Source organism: Protopterus annectens, chromosome 5.part1 (genome assembly GCF_019279795.1).
Source record: "Protopterus annectens isolate FY-2018-M chromosome 5.part1, PAN1.0, whole genome shotgun sequence".
NCBI lineage: Eukaryota > Metazoa > Chordata > Ceratodontiformes > Protopteridae > Protopterus > Protopterus annectens.
In genome coordinates, this window is record NC_056736.1 from 82,018,062 (window position 1) to 82,037,897 (window position 19,836).

The 19,836-nt window shown below is 43.2% G+C and overlaps 1 long non-coding RNA gene across 1 annotated transcript in view; it reads left to right on the forward strand.

Annotated features, from left to right (window-relative positions):
* LOC122803284 overlaps positions 1–19,836 on the forward strand; it is a 707,615-nt gene that overhangs the window by 609,633 nt on the left and 78,146 nt on the right. Inside the window, exon 5 of the long non-coding RNA XR_006365093.1 lies at positions 16,805–16,837. This is a non-coding gene — a long non-coding RNA (uncharacterized LOC122803284). The remainder of the gene's footprint in view (positions 1–16,804; positions 16,838–19,836) is intronic.

A 19,836-nucleotide genomic window follows, 5' to 3' on the forward strand; every position in this document is an offset into this window, starting at 1 on the left:
GCTGACCTTGATGCTGTGTATATGTCACATATCAACACATATACTGCCTTAACGGACATGAGCAGTGACAATGCAGACGTGCGCACAGAAACCTTTACATGCATGTGTTTTGCCATATACATCTACACGACACTGTACAGCAGTTCAACATCCTGCCACGTATTGTCTGTGTTGCACAAGTGATACACATGGGACAATGGCTAGCTGGACGTTATTCGCAGGGATGGTTATCAACTATAGCATGTATGGACAAGGTCATGCAGTAGTGTGTATGCCATGGGCCATGTATGGGCATAGGATGTGAGGTTTTCTAGCTGTATCCGACAGCCATTTTGCCACCGCCGGGTGCATCAATGCCACATTACTAATTTAGACAGTTAATGATACATCTACCATGCGGTCATCGCACCATGTATGACAGAGATGACATGTGCAGCTTTGATGGACAGGGTTGCATGGTATGGCAGGAGTATGTAACATGTATGGCACAGGGATCTGTCCAGCATGTGGCGATCCTTGTAGTAGGAAGGTATCTGTCCATGACGTATGTCTTTCAGATCAGGATATATACGTGTAGCATGTCCAACATCACAGTGTTGCACATGTCTTTATGCAAGGTAGCCAGCATGCTGCATAGTGGAGGTGAGGATTGTGAAGGCTGGTGTCACCCATCCACGCATGGCCAATACCCCTTAAAGGTGAAATGTAATCCGATATTGGTCACTCAAGTGCTGAGTATGCCTGTCCAATGATCTCCATGCTCATGGATGGCACCCTGTCATGACTTGGGTGCCTCGTATGACTACCTAATAGGCCTGGAGACATCACCAGCTCAGGGAGGTGAACTGCACAGCACCATCCCTTACACACAGTGTCCATAATGTTGACCGCTGCCTAGGTGGTAGTTAATGAGTACAGGGTTATTCACCTAGAGATGACAATGCTATTAGCAGCTGTCAGATTGTGCACATATGTCACACACCTCACCCACAAAGCTCATTTTGTATGTTGTCCACAACACTGAGACAGCTATTGCTCCTAGGTCATGGCCATTCACATCCTTACATATGCAGATGCCTCCCATTTGTCTGTGTGGTATGGGCTACAATGAGGAGGGAGTACAAAACATTAACCCTGTTTTACTGTAGCTGCCACTTTTGTGATATGCACAATTCACTCAGACACCTTTTGTAGTGTTGCTTCTGTCAACAGGCCACTGGTAGAACACTCCTGTGACATACGAAGGTACATCTAGAATACTCAGTGTAGCTGGAACACAGTATAGGTGATGATGTCCTATGACCTGTCACAGGTATGCTATGCAGTGTGAAATCATCCGTACTGTCATCTACATCTGTACTGCTAACATCTAGGTTGATAAAGGTTCATGGACTTGCAGACCATACTCAGCAGGGTAATAGTGCAGTGCCTCCCATTATGACTGGCGTCTCCACTTGTGGGTTGCAGTGGGTTTATATTATCCAACACCCTATCTGTATTGCATATTCATGTTCAGCACTTGTTCAGAACATGTAAGCGCTTCATGAGCTGCTAATTGCTATAGCACCCATTCCAACTCAGTTCCTACAAGTACACTGTTTGTCCTAACATTTCCAGCTTGCTTACAGTACAACAGCTGTTGTACAAACGTACCTCACATATCTTGTGAGACATGGTTGAATATACAGACATGTCCAAGTGTCAATTACCAGTGTTATTGCCTGTCTATATGATGAATATGGCAAACATGAGGCAATAGAGCAATGTACACAGTCAATGCTCACCTCCCAACATACGACACTACAGCCTGTGGGAGATGCACATATGTAGCCATGCTGGGGGTAATGCTCTCTCCAACCCAGACTGAACCTGACATTCATATGGGGATGTTAAACATTTGCAACACACCCCACTCATCACATAGTCTCACTAGATCTCCACCCCCACAGGCCACACATAGTATCACTACGACATTTGCAGAACCTCTCCATACTCTCTGTGTAGGCAACAGAGGCAGCCCCCATCACCAAACACAACATCAATTACTTATAGCCCACAGACTCATGTGTGCCCATCAACTGCAGCCAATAGGGTGTTATAACATACCCAACACACCAGTCATAGGTGACTCTGTAGGCGGTCACACTGATGTCCACCTCAGCAGGCTACACAAGGCGATAGTCACTTACATCTGGCTCTCGGGTAACAGGATCCGCAACATAACCTATGCACCCATGCCACACCTCACCAGGTACAATTTGACTGTCATTCTCCATGTTAGTGTGACTGCCCTGAGATGTAACTTCCTGGACTACATGTACAGGGACATGCAATAGCTCTCCGGTCTTGTAGCCCAGGAAGGTATCGCTCAAGCCCTGAGAAGCATTCTGCATTCATCCAGACTGATACCACTGTACAACAACTGAATGTTTCACTTAAACAGTTGCCTATGCTTCTGCTGTCATTCCACAGGCATCCAGTATCTGTCTGCTTTGAATGACATTGTCAACAAAACATAATGCTTTGGCACAGATGACCTGCACCTGTCGGCCCTGGGATTACAGATAACATGTAAGGCTCTTGCTGCACCTATACTGCCTGTCTTGGACAGTTTCTAATAACATATTTATCACCAGAACAGGAACAGGCAAGCAAAACCTGGGGTAATGTTACTCAATGCTTGACATCTTCATCTCTAACTTACTCAGGCGAGGCACTCCTTATAATGGGCCACTTCGATATCTCTGCAGTGACTGGGACCTGCCTCTAGGCTCCAGAGAGCACACCTGCACTGACAGGTTATACACAGACCACACCTTTCAGTCATGTAACCAGGACCGTAACACCCACGGCGGAGGTGTGTCCATATTTCACAAGGATGTACACACCTCCAGGCTGCTTACTTAGCACAATGCATCAGAGGTAATCCACGTGCAACTAACTGTGGCCAGAACTGCTATACACATTGTAACTTGCTACAGATTCCACACCATACCCCATGGTTACCGGCCCTCATTTCTTGGTGTACTGGACAGTAGGGTTCAGACAGGAACTACTGATGTGAGACTGACACTACCCCACACTTAACTGGGATACCTACTCATGTACTGACACATTAGGCCAACGCTTTCTGGGATTCATAACCTCCAATCAGCTGGATCAACCCATACACACCACCACCAAGGCCAACAATATCCTAGACATGGACATTACCAACATGTGACTGGTGTTCCACACCTGGGATTATCCCCTCATTGGTAGTTTCCAAACGTATGCTAATCACCCTTGTTATCCACATCCCGGCAACACACCCTTCACAGAATACACAGTACAAGATTTCTACAAGGCCTACTTCAGACGTCTTATGACAGCGGTAGTAAACATCATGACATCCGTGCAGATGGACAATGTACTTATAAACGCTGAAACATACACCACTGCACTTCATTAGCACTTACACCACTGCATGGATCATGCTATCCCAAACAGAGCCATGATTGTACCCACCAGATAACGGATGCCACTCTGGGAGTCCAGTTCCATGGACATAATGTACAACAAAATGTGGAGGCTGTTGCAAAGTGGAGTACAATCCCATGGGTGGGGTAGCTCACTGGTCAGCCACAGTAGGAATCTGGGATCCCTTATCACATCCTCCAAAGCTAGCTACGTAAACATTACTGTGACACATTCCAAGGACTACTACAAAGCATTATGGAGGTATGTCAGTACTCGGCAATACCACATCTGCTCTGACATACGACGGTTAGGCGGGAACATTACAGAACCAACTGATATTGGCAACATCCTGGCAGATAGGTTCAATGCTAACTTTACACCCTCTCACTCCCTACAGGGCCAAAATCTATACAGGAACAATGCAGAGCCCCTGCAGTCACAACTACGCACCTGCACTCTCTAAGGCCTGGAACACAGACTCCATGTGACCGTCCAACATCCCAGGCTGCGATTTACACAAACCTCAGAATGACATGGCTCCCCACTTGGCCACCAGATTCACTAATAGCCTTGTATCAGACATTGTGGCCCCTGAATGGCACACAGCAACAGTTAACACACTCCACACAGGTGGCGCCACAATGAACCAGAGGGACTATTGCCCTATACGCCTGACTGGGCTGTTCTGCAAGGCTATGGGGCACATCATTATGGAAATCATTCACAGAGACATTGGTGGGCTCCAGACCTTTGATGCCACCCAGGTTGGATTTGTTAGGGCCAGACTATGGCTCCTACACCTGGTGGACTTCTTTGATACAGTTACCAGGTTAGTTGATGATGGTAAGGGGGTCCACACAGCCTACCTTGTCCTCTCATTGGCTTTCAGTCCCATTCTCCATTCTGGTATTGACAACATACACATCCACCTGCACAACGACCCCTACATCTCGAGATGTTATGCAAAGTGGCTCAGGGGCAGGACCCACACAGTGAGGGTAGCATACTGTAGTACCTACTGTAATTCAGTTACACTTGGCATACCACAGTCCTCGGTCATAGGGCCCCTCATGTTCGGTATATGTTTCCCTGAGGTACAGGCTAGCACAGAGGGACTTTCCCTGAATAGGTTTCCAGACGACTGCAAACAAGGAGGCATGATTGATCCACCAGCTGATACAGACACCCTCCATAAGGGTGTCACTGTGACGGATTCCTGGTGTCGATAACATGGCCTCAAGTTGCATGACACAAGGTGCATAGACATCCCCTTTGGATTACACCAATCACCCATTGACTATCACATAGGTGGTAGTCCCTTACATACATGTGACATTATATGGGATCTTAGTACACACATATATAGCACCCACTCCTTTGATAACCATATTGCCAATGTGGCGTGGATATCCTTCTACATGGTCACCCTAATCTGTAATTGGTTTGTAGCTGGAACAAAGGCACCCATTGTACCTCTATACTCCTGATGTATGACACACGTTCAAGGGTACAACACCCCTTTTGGGGTGTACCTTACAGAACAGCAACGGCTTTATATACCACAACATTAACACACCATGAGGATTATTGACCTCTGAAGGATGACATATGCAGCACAACTACAGACACCACAACTGTACACATTACATACTGCATACTCAGGGGTGACCTCTGCTGAACATACAGGGCCCATATCCACAACAATATTGATGGAAATACTCCACATAAGCAACATAAGCAAAAGCCACTGAGAGCAACATGCTCAGGTACATGTACACAAAAGCAACAATGAGTGGGACGTGCTTGAGGGATACATTCCTGAACCAGACACTCACCATGCTTTGGAACATGATTCCTATGCACATCAAGCAGGGACCCTCACTAGCACTCTTCATGAGATACCTCAATGGGTGGATGGGAGGCACATATGTATGCCAGGGATCACTGCAGTGGCTGTACTGTACACAGGTGCAGGTAACAAATGGCTCTGCTGTTCACAGACACAGGACACTACCCTAGGAAGGTGCCGCTGGTGAAAACACTGTAGTTGGGCTTACAAATGGACTTGGCCAGACAGCATAGTACCTAACTATGAACCTGTGAAGCTATTACATGTCCTTTGTGCATGGATAATTGAGTAGCTCTTCCATTCCAATTAGCTATCATGCTGTTACAGTGTCCCGTGACTACAAGCCATATGTATCCCGTTATTGTGTATTGTACATGCCAATAGACATACCTTTTGTTTGCATGATGTAACAGTTATGCTGTGTAAAATATCTGACATACCTACCTACAATACTGTACATTACACATATTTTAAACATTATCCCAAAATGCAAAGCATACTTGCACAGCTGGACCACCTTAGGCATGTTATTCTCGTTATATGCCCATAAACATGCCTACTGTGATAGTATATCAACATATACTATCCGCTGCTATGGCACGTACTTGTTGGACAAACCCTACCACTGACGGCGGGTGGTGTGGAATTGTTGTGTTTAAAGCCCTCATGTAGCATCCCTTGTGGTGTATGAGATGTTTACCTTGTGGCCCACAGCAGGACACACAATTTCTACAAGCATTACTATGCTCAACAAGACATCACTACATAATACCTTTTCCCACTTTATGCATTGCGTACACATTAATTAATACAAAACAGGCTCTACATACACTAACATACTGAGTGTTCTACATACCTTGTTAGCGTTCCAAGTCTTTGTAAATATCTCCCTTACACCTTTCCTATTTAAACGGTTCTATGGTATGAGCATACAGTTTGAATGTATGGCAAGGCATCCTTATATGCGTAGATACCTGTAACATGTGGTATCCTGCCACCAATTGGTGTTCCTGAGTAAATTATTACATGCACATCAGCTGTGCAGCTACTCCATTTGCCAATTACGTGGCAACAGTGGGGTATGATTGAATTCTCCACTTGGGCGTTGCCCTTTTGCCCTACCTTTGGGGAGATGGCCTGTATGTGTTTTGTTGTAAGGAATTGCAACTGCTATTTGGAGAGACATGGATATTTCGAATTCATGTCCCCCGTGGATTGTGTGTGACGGCTAGAGTATGTGGTTCTACATGTGAGTGTACCTGTCATCTCAACCATCTGATAAGGGACTATTGCAAACAAAACCTGTAACATTGCCGTCTGTTCCATTATACAACAGCTACGATTTCACATGGCACCATTACAAATGTGTCTCTCACAAGGTATGTTAACGCTTCTGCAGATGTAATTGAGTGAGTGGATGTTTGTGATGTTATTACAGTCTGTATTGCAATTGTTTTGGGTGTGGGGAGATGTAGGTGAGTGTACATAGCATATACAGGTTTGTGGGGACTGCATTTCTACATATTCCATATATGTCTGTGGGCTGCTTCCCTAATTGAAGACCTATCATTTAGTAGACTAAAACTATGGTTGTTGCAGGCTTATACATTGAGCCATTGTTAATTGGTTCCTATATAGCATGCAGGTGAGGTTGATATTTCAATACCTCCGGAAATACATCGATATGTAAGGGAATGTTACTAAATGACAGCTGTCTCGTGTATTTCTGTCACAGATATTTGCACTCATTGCAGTTGTGTTGGTGACTGAACCTCTTTGGCATGGGTTGCCACCTTTTCAAATGGCCATAGTGGGACATTTGCAGGACACACATCGGTGTTTACAGGCCGACACATACCCATGGTCAGTACACAGGATAGAACGTACTTTTATCCTAAATACATACTTATTCTTGTAGCACTTTAGCTACTTATCATGTTTCTTGTAACATTTACATATTTTAGATACAAGAATAACTATTTAATGCAACTATTACATAATATATGGGACATAATTATGTCCTACAATCTCGGACATTTGCCATTTTTAATATTTGTTGTCAGGACACAACTGCCCAAGGAGGGGCTGTCCCTCTTAAAGTGGGAACGGTGGTAACCATATGCCTACGGCCAGCTATGACCACACCTACTATAATGATCTACCTCTGAGTTAGCACTAACAGACACATGATGCAAACACACACACACACATTACAGTCCCACGGAAACGCACACGGCACCCTCAACACACACTTACACAGACTACAGCAATCACAAACACAGTTGAACACAGTACCTACCTGGACTGCAGCACCGGCAGCGATAACTAAATGTCCCTTAACATCTTGATAATATGACTCGCGCTTCTAGTGTTCTGGTACTGTGATCTTTCAGTTTTTAAGCCTCGTGATTATGCGTGTCGGTATGTAAAACATTCGGTAGTTGGTAGTATCCTATTTATTTGTACCTCCATGGTTGTGTATATGTCGTTGACCTATCTATATATTTGCAGATATAGGTGAATCCGTATATATCGACATATATCTCTCTATCACCCTTTCTATCTCTATTTTATATATAGAGAGAGAGAGTGAGAGGGAGAACACACCTTTCGTTGTGTACATGGTGGTGTATACTGTGTGTTTTAACCTGTCACAATACACACCTGCCATTGGTACATCTCGGGTAGCTTAATGTTAGGTGATTGTGTACATGATTGTGTGTTCTACTCCAGGCAGTGGTCGTTTTACCTTTCAGAGCAGGCACTATTAGTACAGGGGTGAATAATGCTAGTTTCACCTGTTCTGGACATCGTTGACCGTGATCTGCACGATATTCAGCAAAGCTTAGCCCTGTTTCACGCATATCCGTATAGTCATGTTTAAATGACGCTTACCAGCACTTGCCAACACATAAACCCACTAACATGTGCTAAACCTGATCTGATGACCTGCATCCAACATCCATTATTCATGCCTTCGGGATTACATAACGGCCCTTGCAGGATGTAGAACCGGGAACATGCATGACAGTCAGTGCCTTTACCACTTGGACATCTGTGATTTGTACACATGTTATGGTGTTTTGTATGTGGACTGTACTATGGTTGTTTCTCCATACTGCAATCAAATGTGTAACTCAGTTAGTTTACATATGGATGAGACCTATTAATGGTATGTCCAAGTGATGTTTAATGGATGTGCTCCAGCATTGGGAATCTATGTCACAGTGAGCCACACACTATAATGTGCTACACATTAACACAATCATAGGTGGAGCATGCTGGGGTGACAGATACCTGTCACAGATACTTCCCATGCTTTGCCACTACATCCCTGATTACATTATATGGAGCCCCTCATTAACACTCCAGGGAATCCATGCAGAGTGTGTGGGGAACAGTGATTACACACATGAATCCCACAATTGGCTCTGCTCCACTGAGGGACAGTTGGTTAATCAATGTGGTGGCGACAGCAGACACTGTTTGCCTCAGTTGATGAATGGCCTCTGACAATCGGGCATGTACCTACCGATGTACCTAGGAACCTATACATACAGTATCAACATATGCTGTTAGGTGTGTGTACTGTTCAAGTGTTGACTTTCCTTGTTCCAATAGCTGCTGTGTGTGCAATGGATGAGGGCTGCCTATGTAGGATTCACACAGTAGGCCAGCTATACATTATAATTTACAGGTGGTCATGTGTGTGTGCCATCCAGTTTACTGTGTGTGCAGGTGGAGAGGTGTGTCAGTCCATAGGGGCCTACACTGTCAGTGTATGTGCTACACGTTCCCTCTTTGACAAGGTGTGGGCATATTGGGCATGCCTCCATCTGCCTACTGGGGCTGGCACAGGGTATTCATGGTCTGAATCCCTCTGTGCTTGTGATGGCCTTGGCAATTGCGGTGGGCTGTGAGGGCCTTCACCATTATGTCCCTGCTGCAGCTGTTTCCGAAGGATCATATTATGTAGCATGGCACATACTATGAAGATGTGGGCACACATGCCTGGAAAGTACTGCAAGGCTCCACCAGATATGTCCAAGCAATGGAACCGTGATTTCAGCATCCCAAACACACGCTCTATGATGATTCTGGTTTGTGCGTGTGCCTCATTATGGCGTTCTTGCATGGGTGTGTGTGCATTTGTGATGGGAGTCATCATCCATGGCTCCAGTGCATAGCCAGCATCCCCCACAAGGTGGCCATATAGGATGTCCCCCTGACAAATACCTGATACAGCTGTGAGGCATGCCAGATGTGGGAGTCATGGTAGCTTCCAGGGCTGCCAGCACACACATCCATGATAATGCCCTGGGCATTGCACACGACCTGGCAGTTGATGGAGTGGTATCCCTTGCAGTTTATGTAGCGCCTACCATGCTCACCGGGTGGTGACTTGATATGTATGTGCGTGCAGTCTATCACACCCAGTACCTCCGGGTAGTGTTTCACATGGTGGAAGAGACGCATATTGCTGGCCAACTCCTCCTGAGTTTGGGGGAAGTATATATGCTCATTGGCATGTGGTAACATGGCATCCAGGAACTGGTGTAGTACTTTGGATGCTGATCCCTGTGAGATCCCCATTATATCTCCAGTTGGCCTTTGAAAGGTACCTGTGGCTAGTATTCTCAAGCTTACACATATGGGTTCCCCTCTGTTGTTTCTGGATCTCAGGCGTGGCCGGCACAGCTCAACTATTTGCTGTAAGATGTCCCTTTCCACCCTGTAATGCTCTACTATCTCCAGATCATGTAGCCCCTGGTAGGTTACCCTTGGTCTGAACACTCTTCTCCTCCTCCGGGGCCTGCGGTGGTTGTCAACATCATCCTCCACAACACCTTCAGTCTCTAACACATAGTGATGAATCACAGCTATAGCAGCTCCCAACATGTACATTGTAAAAGTTCCCCGTCTGTTTACACTGATGGTGCAGTGTTTGGGAATACACAGGTGTGTGTGAGGTGCCTTCACACTTTATACTATTGTGCTTTGAACACTGATGATGTCATAGGGTGCGTATGTACAATCAGAGCTACAGGGTATCTTATGTGTTTTACCACAGGTACTGCTATTGTGGTGCCTTTGGTGTTAAATTACATTTAGCTGCCATGGATTACCTCTTGCCCTTCCCTTAACATTTCCTAAAGTTTCCCCTCCCATTTTCTGGCATGCATCCATCAGTCTGCTTTCTTTTGTGCTTTCCAAAACCTGGCTTATCTTGCGAAATGTGTTCTATGGCTGATCTACTGTAGGTTTGCTTTGCTCTGCGGTGACAGTTCTCTTTTCTTTGCAATCCGACACCTCTCCTATCCTGTTCTGCAGGTTGCTGCAAGCAGACTTGTTAGCTGCCGTCGATTGCCCACTGTGAGTTAATAGGTGTTAATTGCTCAGTTGTACTCCAATTACCCTACTGCAGCATTTCCTTATTTTCTTCCCCTAACCTTCCTGTTTGAGCTATGGTGCGTGGCGCGTGCATCCGCTTACCGGGTTTCAGGCACGTTTTCCTTCATGTACACATGCACTTTCGGGCACCATATGTGCTCTCAGCTAAATGATGCTATACCTACATCCCCACTCCTATCCTGCAGCATTGCTTAGCAACAGGCAGCCCGGATTTGCATTGCTCCAATGTGTTTACAGCTACGGTGGCACACCCCACTACTGATGTCATGTATACCTCCAAACCACTCCTCGGTGTTGTAGCGCTGTGCTGTATGGTACATCCTCAGTCCGGCGGGATGTTTGCAATTCACTATTACTTGCCTCATTTGCATAGCATTGACTACTAATTCATAGTTACCGCGCCGAACACTGTCACAGACCCTTAGCAATCCTTGCAGCTTGGTTGTGGTGTACCATGCATACCACTGAGTATTATGGTGAAATCATGATTTGTATTACATTGTGATTTTATGACATTTGTATATATTTTCCTTGTGCTCCCGTTTGTGCACACATGCCCTGTGGTTGTACTTTGCGTTACTGTGGACATGACATTAAATGTTGTTTTTTAGGTGTTGTTCATCTTTTCTTATGCCATTGGCTGTATATTTAGCCATTGGCATATGTTAACTTTGTAATACATGAGTCTGGTCCGCTTTCATAGCTCCGATGTTCTGTTTGGCAAAATATAAACCGTTTTTTTTTTTTTTTGGTTTACATTTCTGTAGGCTTACGCTATGCCTGCACCACTTCATGAATCGCTATGTATCTTCATTTGCATGGTGCAGTACTGCGCATGGGATGATTAGCATACCTGAGCTGAGGGCTGTGCAGATCTGGCGTACGCTGGTAGTACACATGGAATTGGATCGTACCTGAATCGCTCGGCGGCCATATTTGGCATTATACCACCTACCCTACGCCTGTGCCTGGCGCAAGCTTCATGAATCCCGGGGCATATTTAAACACCACATTCTTTAAAAGAATTACACTATTCAGCTTCCTTATTGCTATACTGGGTTTGAATGAAATCTCACAATACTTTCTTTAGGAATTTGTCTCTCAGGATCTAACGTAATCTTACCCAGCTAATCATGTTTTAATGATTTTGGCTTGAAAAAGCTTATATAGCAAAGTAAATGTACCTTATCATATTCTCCCACCCATTAAAATATAGGCATGTTGAGTGTCTAGGAATTCATAGCCTTTGTATTGTGAACTGTCATTTACAGATACTGTCTATTCTTTCTTTGAGACCATAAACTTTTGATCCTTTAGACATTCACAGCTCTTTTACTTTGTGGTCTCAGTGTGATGCCAGTAATGGAAACACACTATCATGAGGCACTCGTTGATTCTTATTGTTACAAAAACTCTAATGTAAGTATTGTTTTACAGATGAAGAAAAATGCTTACTGTGGTGTATTTAAACTGTGTGTTTTTAAGCAAATGCAAAGAAGATCTCGTATGATAAACTTAGCTTATCAGACTTCATAAGGCCTTATCAGAAAGAGATAGGCTAACCAAAAAAAAAAAGAGAGAGAGAGGGCAGATGAACATCACAAATGATCTCTAGGGCTATATCCCTAAATGAGTCAGGCATATCCTGTGCCATGTCCTGGAAAAAGTCCCCATCATGTCCCTCATCTGTGTTCAAAACACATCAGTCACAATCTACCAGACCTGCTTCCTATAATCGTCTGGCTGTTGCTCCTGGCGTTGTCTCCACTGGGGTGCAGCAGGGATGATTGATTGTACAGGTCCAGCTTCCTTGTCATCAGCCTAATCATCGTCATGGTCCTCATCATCTGAGGACTCCAGCAGTGGCTTGACATTCACCCATCATCTATGTCTAACTGGCGATCATCCACAGGTCCCAAGCTCTGTCAAGATGAACTGCAACACAGGACAGAAATTACAAATGCATACCTGATACTACCTGTCTTCATAACACATCCACTGTGACACAATAAGCAGGCAGAGAATAGTCCTCATAAAATGTTAAAGTAAATTATGACCATAATCCAATGTACCACCATAAGTGATGTATGTCAGTAGTTAAAACCATAACAATGAAAAGCAAATGACACACATTCCCATAACAGTCATAGCTGACCTTAACATGAAACTGATGTGCACATATGCAATCTAACAGATTAATTAACATCCCATCTATATGTGAGCTCTGCAACTATAAATATGAAACTGAAGGTGTAGTAGCATACATTAAAGTTCTTATTTAAAACACAGTTCAGGTTGAAACTGCACAAATACTAGCAAGTAGCACAATTATAATCAACAGAATTGCAGCTAGTGAATGGCTCCTCATGCACACAACACCTTCCCTATATCACTTTATCTGTACTTATGGACATGTACAATAACAAAACAGTCAGGGAGAATGTATCTATCACCAAATGTGAACAGTCCAATCAAGGCTGTGCAATGGCATGCATAACACAGCTTACCGGTGGAAATCATGATACGAACTGTACATTTACTTACTGGCCAGCATTAAGCATGGCATGCATACACAAAGCAAGCACATGTAACATATCCTGATATTTGAATGGAAGCATGTCCAACACTACCTCATGCATATATGAAATGTGACAAAATAAAAGCTTGTAAATGACGAGATAAAATTATTGTGATCTGTACTACTTAATAATGTTGTCTACCTCAGTTAACTGTCCAGCTGAGTGTCTGACAGCATGTCATTATTTCCATTCTTTTTCCCTTGCATGTGTTCCCTGAGCAGTCATGTCTATGTGTGCATGTAAATGGTAGTCTCTGCATGCAATGAGTCATGTGAGCAGCCACCAATTAACATTAAAATGAAAAGAAAGTGAGATGATAATACTGTGAAAACTATGCAAGCCATATGATAAATATCTGAGTCAGGCAGCATAGTAATTGGCTGACCACACATCAATATAAGGAATACAACAGTAACAAATAGTTATAATGTTCAATCCTAAACACAGTCACAGCCTGGGATACATGAGAATCTAGTATATGTTGTACAAACAGTATTGTCTGTCTACAACTGTATGCATGACCTACTTACACTTTTAGCAATCAATAACCTGAAACATGCAAATATCCTGATGATGCTTCCTGATTATGAAATGGTGCAAAGAAATGCCTATCTGCACAAGTATCCACAAACACAGGATGCAAGTATGCTGTAAAAAAACACCCAAGATAGTTATAATGCCAGTGTTGAACTGAAGGGCACGCCACACTATCTACCAACAACACTGTGAGCACTGACACAATAACCACCAGTTCAGTCAGTGAATAGGCAGGCTATGTACAACAGATAAGTCACTAGAAACCACATTGAAAAGCAAACAAGCACATGCATTATTAGCAGCAATCAAAGCACTACAAACTTGCAAGTAAAGCATCAACCTTACAATATGTGTGGCAGTTACACAAACCCTACTGTCATTTAGGTTGTGACCTACATTTCAAAAACTATGTTCAGAAAACATGGCTTGCTGCTTACTGATACTTAAACAAATTTGTATTTCAGTCTTGTAAGCACAAGTATCATGTGATTATTGAACTTACCTTAATAATGCATGATGGGTATTCTGGCATTCTAAGCAATATGCATGGTAATGTAAAACATGTGGGCCTGTAAGAAGGATCAGATACATTAATCAACATGCCTCTCTCCCTCCACTGCTCCTCAAGTCTGTGCATCTACTCGATGTGCATGATTTTAGGTCTGTCCTCATCACCTGCAAAAATAAAAAAGCAGCTAGGAATGATGAAGTCCTCAAATACCATTGCTCACATAGGGATATACATTGCTCAGATCATGTTCTAAAAACTTTATTTTTGAAGGACATCAGCTAAACACAATTTACTTTTACATCTTTGAACAGACTGGAGGACTTGAGATTCAATCCTGCAACTGTAATCTATGGAAACCTACAGATTTTGACAGTATCTGCATGTACTATGTCCTTTTGCTCTTATGGATATTTATTCACTGATGGTTCCTAAAACAAGTGTTATAAATAGTGGTTCATTGCAAAAAGGATCCATACTATCTCTGGCATGCTTATAGATCCTGAGGTTTTCTGACACTTTCTGTAAATTGTTCAATTGGTAATTTACAGATACTCTGAGCTGAAGTGGATGACATTCACTGCTCAGTTGATCTGAGGTGTTTTTGAATACTGTTCTGTGTATGCTGCAACTGCATTACAGCTACAGCAACACACATGTATGTTGTACACATATGTTTGTGTAGTATTTTAATGTGAAATGTATACAGACTGTGTCTCCTGTGGCATGCTGCTACTGTGTTTAGCTCTCCATTCAACAGATGTGTACTATAAGGAGTTCAACTACCAGAGACAGACTCTAGTTGCTTTTCTAACTGTTATGTTTGAAGGCATTGTTGTAAGTTTTTATATGTCACATTACTATATGTCACAGTGAGTGTTTCACAGACTTTTGCATTGCACAGGAATGCACAGTGGTTATGGTGACATAAGCTGTCCATGTAATCATATACATAAGTGGCCCAAACATGAATATGAACATGTGCATATCACTGTCGTTCAGAGGGTAAACAGACCTAGGGATGACAATTTCTCCCCACAGGAAAATGAGATTATAATAGATGCTCTGTGACAACATGGACATAAACTCTCTGGATTGGCCAGGAATACAGTACGGAGGAATAAAGTGTAAGCTGACATCACTAACATAATTAATATGGTTGGAGGTCACAATAGATAACGTGAGGTCTGTCGCTGACATAATCTTCCATGCAGACAACAAGTTACAATGGTACAAGAGACTGAGAGATGCCACAGGTGGTGGCCCACCATTAACCCCCCAATGAGACCACAATATTTCTTGCACCCCTGCATGTGACAAGTGGGGAGCAATGCATACCTGGGATTGGTATAAAAGCAATTGTTCCAGGCCGAACACTTATGTCTTACTATGCATGACATGTATGACTAAAGAGTAAATCATTGCATCTTGCTGTTGCATGCATATTCATGCATTGTCATTTTTGGATTTACAGCAGCAGAATTGAATCATCCACAGAGATCCACACAGGGTAATGATGATTAATGTAAGTGTAATGACATGCAGCCATACAACTGCAGTACAGACAGAACAATGCAACCAACGTGTGTAATATTGTCTGCATTAATGTTCACAGGTCCATCTACTTCTGCACAACACCAGAGAGTAGCAGATGATTGTCTCCATACAGTGTTACTGTGATAACGACCTGTTATTGCCTCACCCTCATGTTGTGGCAGTGCTGTTTAATATCATATTGATATTTCCCTAGCATTGTACACTGCAGGTACAGGTACATCTAGGGGGGGGGGCAAGCCATGCAGGTGCAAGTACAGACATACCAGGCATGTTACCACAACAGATTCATAGGTTGCAGAAATGTGTAGCAGACCTGTGATACATAATATTAATGTTACTGTTTTTCTACACAGGCACATCTGGCTAACAGGTGAAACATGCATCACATGAGTATCCACAGCCCCTGTTACTGCGTCATACATGTCATCCTGTCAATATTCCACTGCCAAAATACATGATTCTGTTGTCTTTCTCTTTACTTTACTACTGCAGGATCCACATAGTACAACTCACAAAATCACAACAGCAAGAGTCTGTCAGTGCTATGCTATTACCTATGTTTCATACATGTCATTGCTGTTACCCGTGTTGTTGTCCTTCAGCAATACTGTGTCCTGTCTATTCATAGGATAGACTGCATCATCACCATCATCAAGTGAACAAACAAGTGATATGTATATGTAATATCTACTGTATGTTTTAACTCTGTTTGAATGGTTCATGCTGGCAATGATATGATTAATAATGCTGCTAACGTTGCTTCCCTACAATAGCTGAAGTTCATCCATCTTCTACCATGCCATCTTCCCATGAGGACTTGTCCTTTGTGTGTTATGTTTGTATTTATCACATATTTCATGTATGTTGGACATGTAACCTAATTGTCAACTCTCTATTATGTAGATTCCGTGACCCATACATAGACAAGACCTGATGGTAAGTCAGTATTATGTGTAACATTGTGATGAGATATATGTGTCATATGTCTTTAATGATATACAGCGTGTGATCCTCATCTATGTCATCTGATCTGTATCATCTGTCTCTTCTTTTAGCACATCGACTGCCTATATCCTTCATTAGTCTATCCATCAATCCAGATGTGGGGTCTGATATGTCTCAGTATGGTAGTATGGCCCTTGGCACACAGGACAGTGACATGGTGATACAGTCCAGCAAAGATGGTGACAATCATGTGAATGAGACTGTAGCCTCAGATGTGGAGCAAAACTTGTCCAGCCATCCTGACAATGAGGGGGGAATGGATGTTGGACAGGATGAGGCCTTTGAACAGCAGACCCATATTGAGACTGCTGCTGATCTTGACAGTTCCACACAACCATTTATACAGCCTGTCGCAATAGAAGTAGGCATGCAGCTGATGTGCAAGATAATGTGTCAGTGGGTGTCTGCCTACTCCTACAGGCAAATGAACAGTCCCAGCAACATCATGGATCTGACATTCATGCACTTGCCTGTGCAACAGATCGTGTTGCACACCTGCTGGGTGTGCTGCATAAAGGACAGGAGCACAGACACAGTGAGGTAATGGCATCATCGGTTGTACACAATGAAAGTATGGTATCTGTAGCATGGTCCATAGAAACTCTGGCCTCTTCAGTGCTATAGCAGTGTCATAGTAGAAGCAGGGTTCTGTGTGCCCTGACTGTGCTTAGCTGATTGCCACAAGAGAGAGGAAGGCCCCATCTCACAGAACCAACCTTGATCATGTGAGCTGTAAGCATGGGCACCCTAGACTGCATTAAAGTAACACAGACAGTTGATCCACTCTGTCCAGTAGTGTCATTCTCACTGCATGGCAATAATGATTGCTGTGCTGAACACTGACAATGCCATCTGTCTGTGTTCATTGACAAGTCTGATGCCATGGCATTCGCATGTCTGATGCCACGGGAGTCCAACAGTTTTACTGAACATAGCTGACTCCATTTATTACATTATTTTAACCATATGTTACAGTGATATAAGTTCATAGGTGATTACTAGGCTAACTACCACAAGGGCCTTTTTAAGTCTAGCGATGCATCCCACTTCTCTGACAAGTCCTGGTACCCTTGATAAGTGTAAGCAGAGGTTTGGGAGATGAAACATTTACAAACAGGGACCTGGGATATGAACCATTTATAGGTTTCCTGTGTCTATTAGTGACATAGGTGCTAAGCCAGGGATAAAATTCCTGTTCCCCATCCAATTGTTCAAGTTACACTTGAATTGGGTTAGGTAGGAACTCTGCTTTACATGAATAAGGAGTCTGTTTCAGAGATGGAGTAGTCTTTAGAATACATATGTCTCTCTCCAGCAGGTCCTATTTATATCACAGGCAAGGTTTATGTCTTTATAATGGGTAATCCTGGTGCTGTTTGTTTGTGTATATGCAGAAGGTCCATCAAAATGGGGTCTGATGATGCCCTATATGCTAGGCATAGATCTCCCTTCAACAGCCTGTAGGAGACAGAATACAGGGATACGGGCCTTGAGACAGTCTGCATAGGACATTTCACTTATGTCATGTATTTTTAATGAGAAACCTCTGTGGACATTCTATTTGTTGGATATGGCTGGTTATGTACATACCAAAGGGGGCATTGTACTCAATGATAAGTCAGATAAATGCTGAATACAGTGCAACAATGACTTCCTTGAACTTAGATGCCATACTTTTGTTTATAAGTTGTGCAACATAGAATGATTTCCTCACAGTTGAAGACACATGATGGTCAAAGGCTAGGTTACTGTGTACATATGTCCCTAAGTCACTGACTACTGGGTCAACTGTAAAGGGTGTGTTGTCAATACGATAGTTACCAAGGAGTGGATGATTTCCAGAAGGATATTGTTATGCATTTCTTGTCATTTAGTTTGAGTCCATAGCTCTGACATCAGTTGTTTGCCTGTATCAGCCCTTCCTGGAGAACAGTTGGCTATCCAATGGGTTACATACAGGTTTCTACTTAACCTCTTGAGTTTATCAACAATGGCTGAATGGGATATTGTGTCAAATGCCTTGGCCAGGTATAGGTAGGCAGTGTGAACCATTTTGCCCTCATCCATTGCTTTGGAGACCTTCACAAAGAAGTACACCAGGTTGAGTAGGCATGACTTGCTCTTGATGAAACCGTACTGGACTGGATCCATTGTCTGGTGGTTTACTATACCATTATTGATCATTATATCATTACTGATATATTTGGCTATTGGTATTAACAACAGTCCTGCATTATGTCCTGCATTATTTAACTATTTGCATCTTTTTATAGAGGAGAAATTAGAATGTGTTGTACTGCGATATGTCTCTTATTTTGTTCCATACATAGATACACCAATATGAGTCTGTATGCATACCTGTGTCAGTTGTGCCCTTAGTTGATGATCTCTGTTGTGATAGATTTGTATATGTTCATAATGTTACATGTTGTGATTATGTTGTTCTGTGTGATGCTCAGTGTGTACATCTAGTGGGTACTTGTCATTAGATGCAATCCATGCTGCTGTGCTAGGGCAACACCTAAACATCAATTTTTAATCTGTGTACTTCTGTATGTTTGGCTTTTCATGACTCAAAGTTGTGTGTTAGAAACTGCCATGTTGCTTGGGTTGCACACTGCATCTCCCATAGCTGTGTCTTCTGCCCCCCATGTCCTCTTGCTTCTTTTCTGATACCTCTGGGATGTCATATTCAGACATCTGGGGTTCTTGGGGTAGTTCACCCACATCTGCAGCTGGAAGACTGCCATGTACTCTAGTTAACATGCTGTGTAGCATGGCACACACTGTTATCATCAGTGCTGCTTTCTCATGTGTGTATTGTACTGTACCCCTGGATATATCCAGACATCTGAACCTAGCTTTCAGTACACTGATCACATGCTCTATGGTATTCTTATTGTTGCATTCACTCTGTTGTAGGCCTCCTC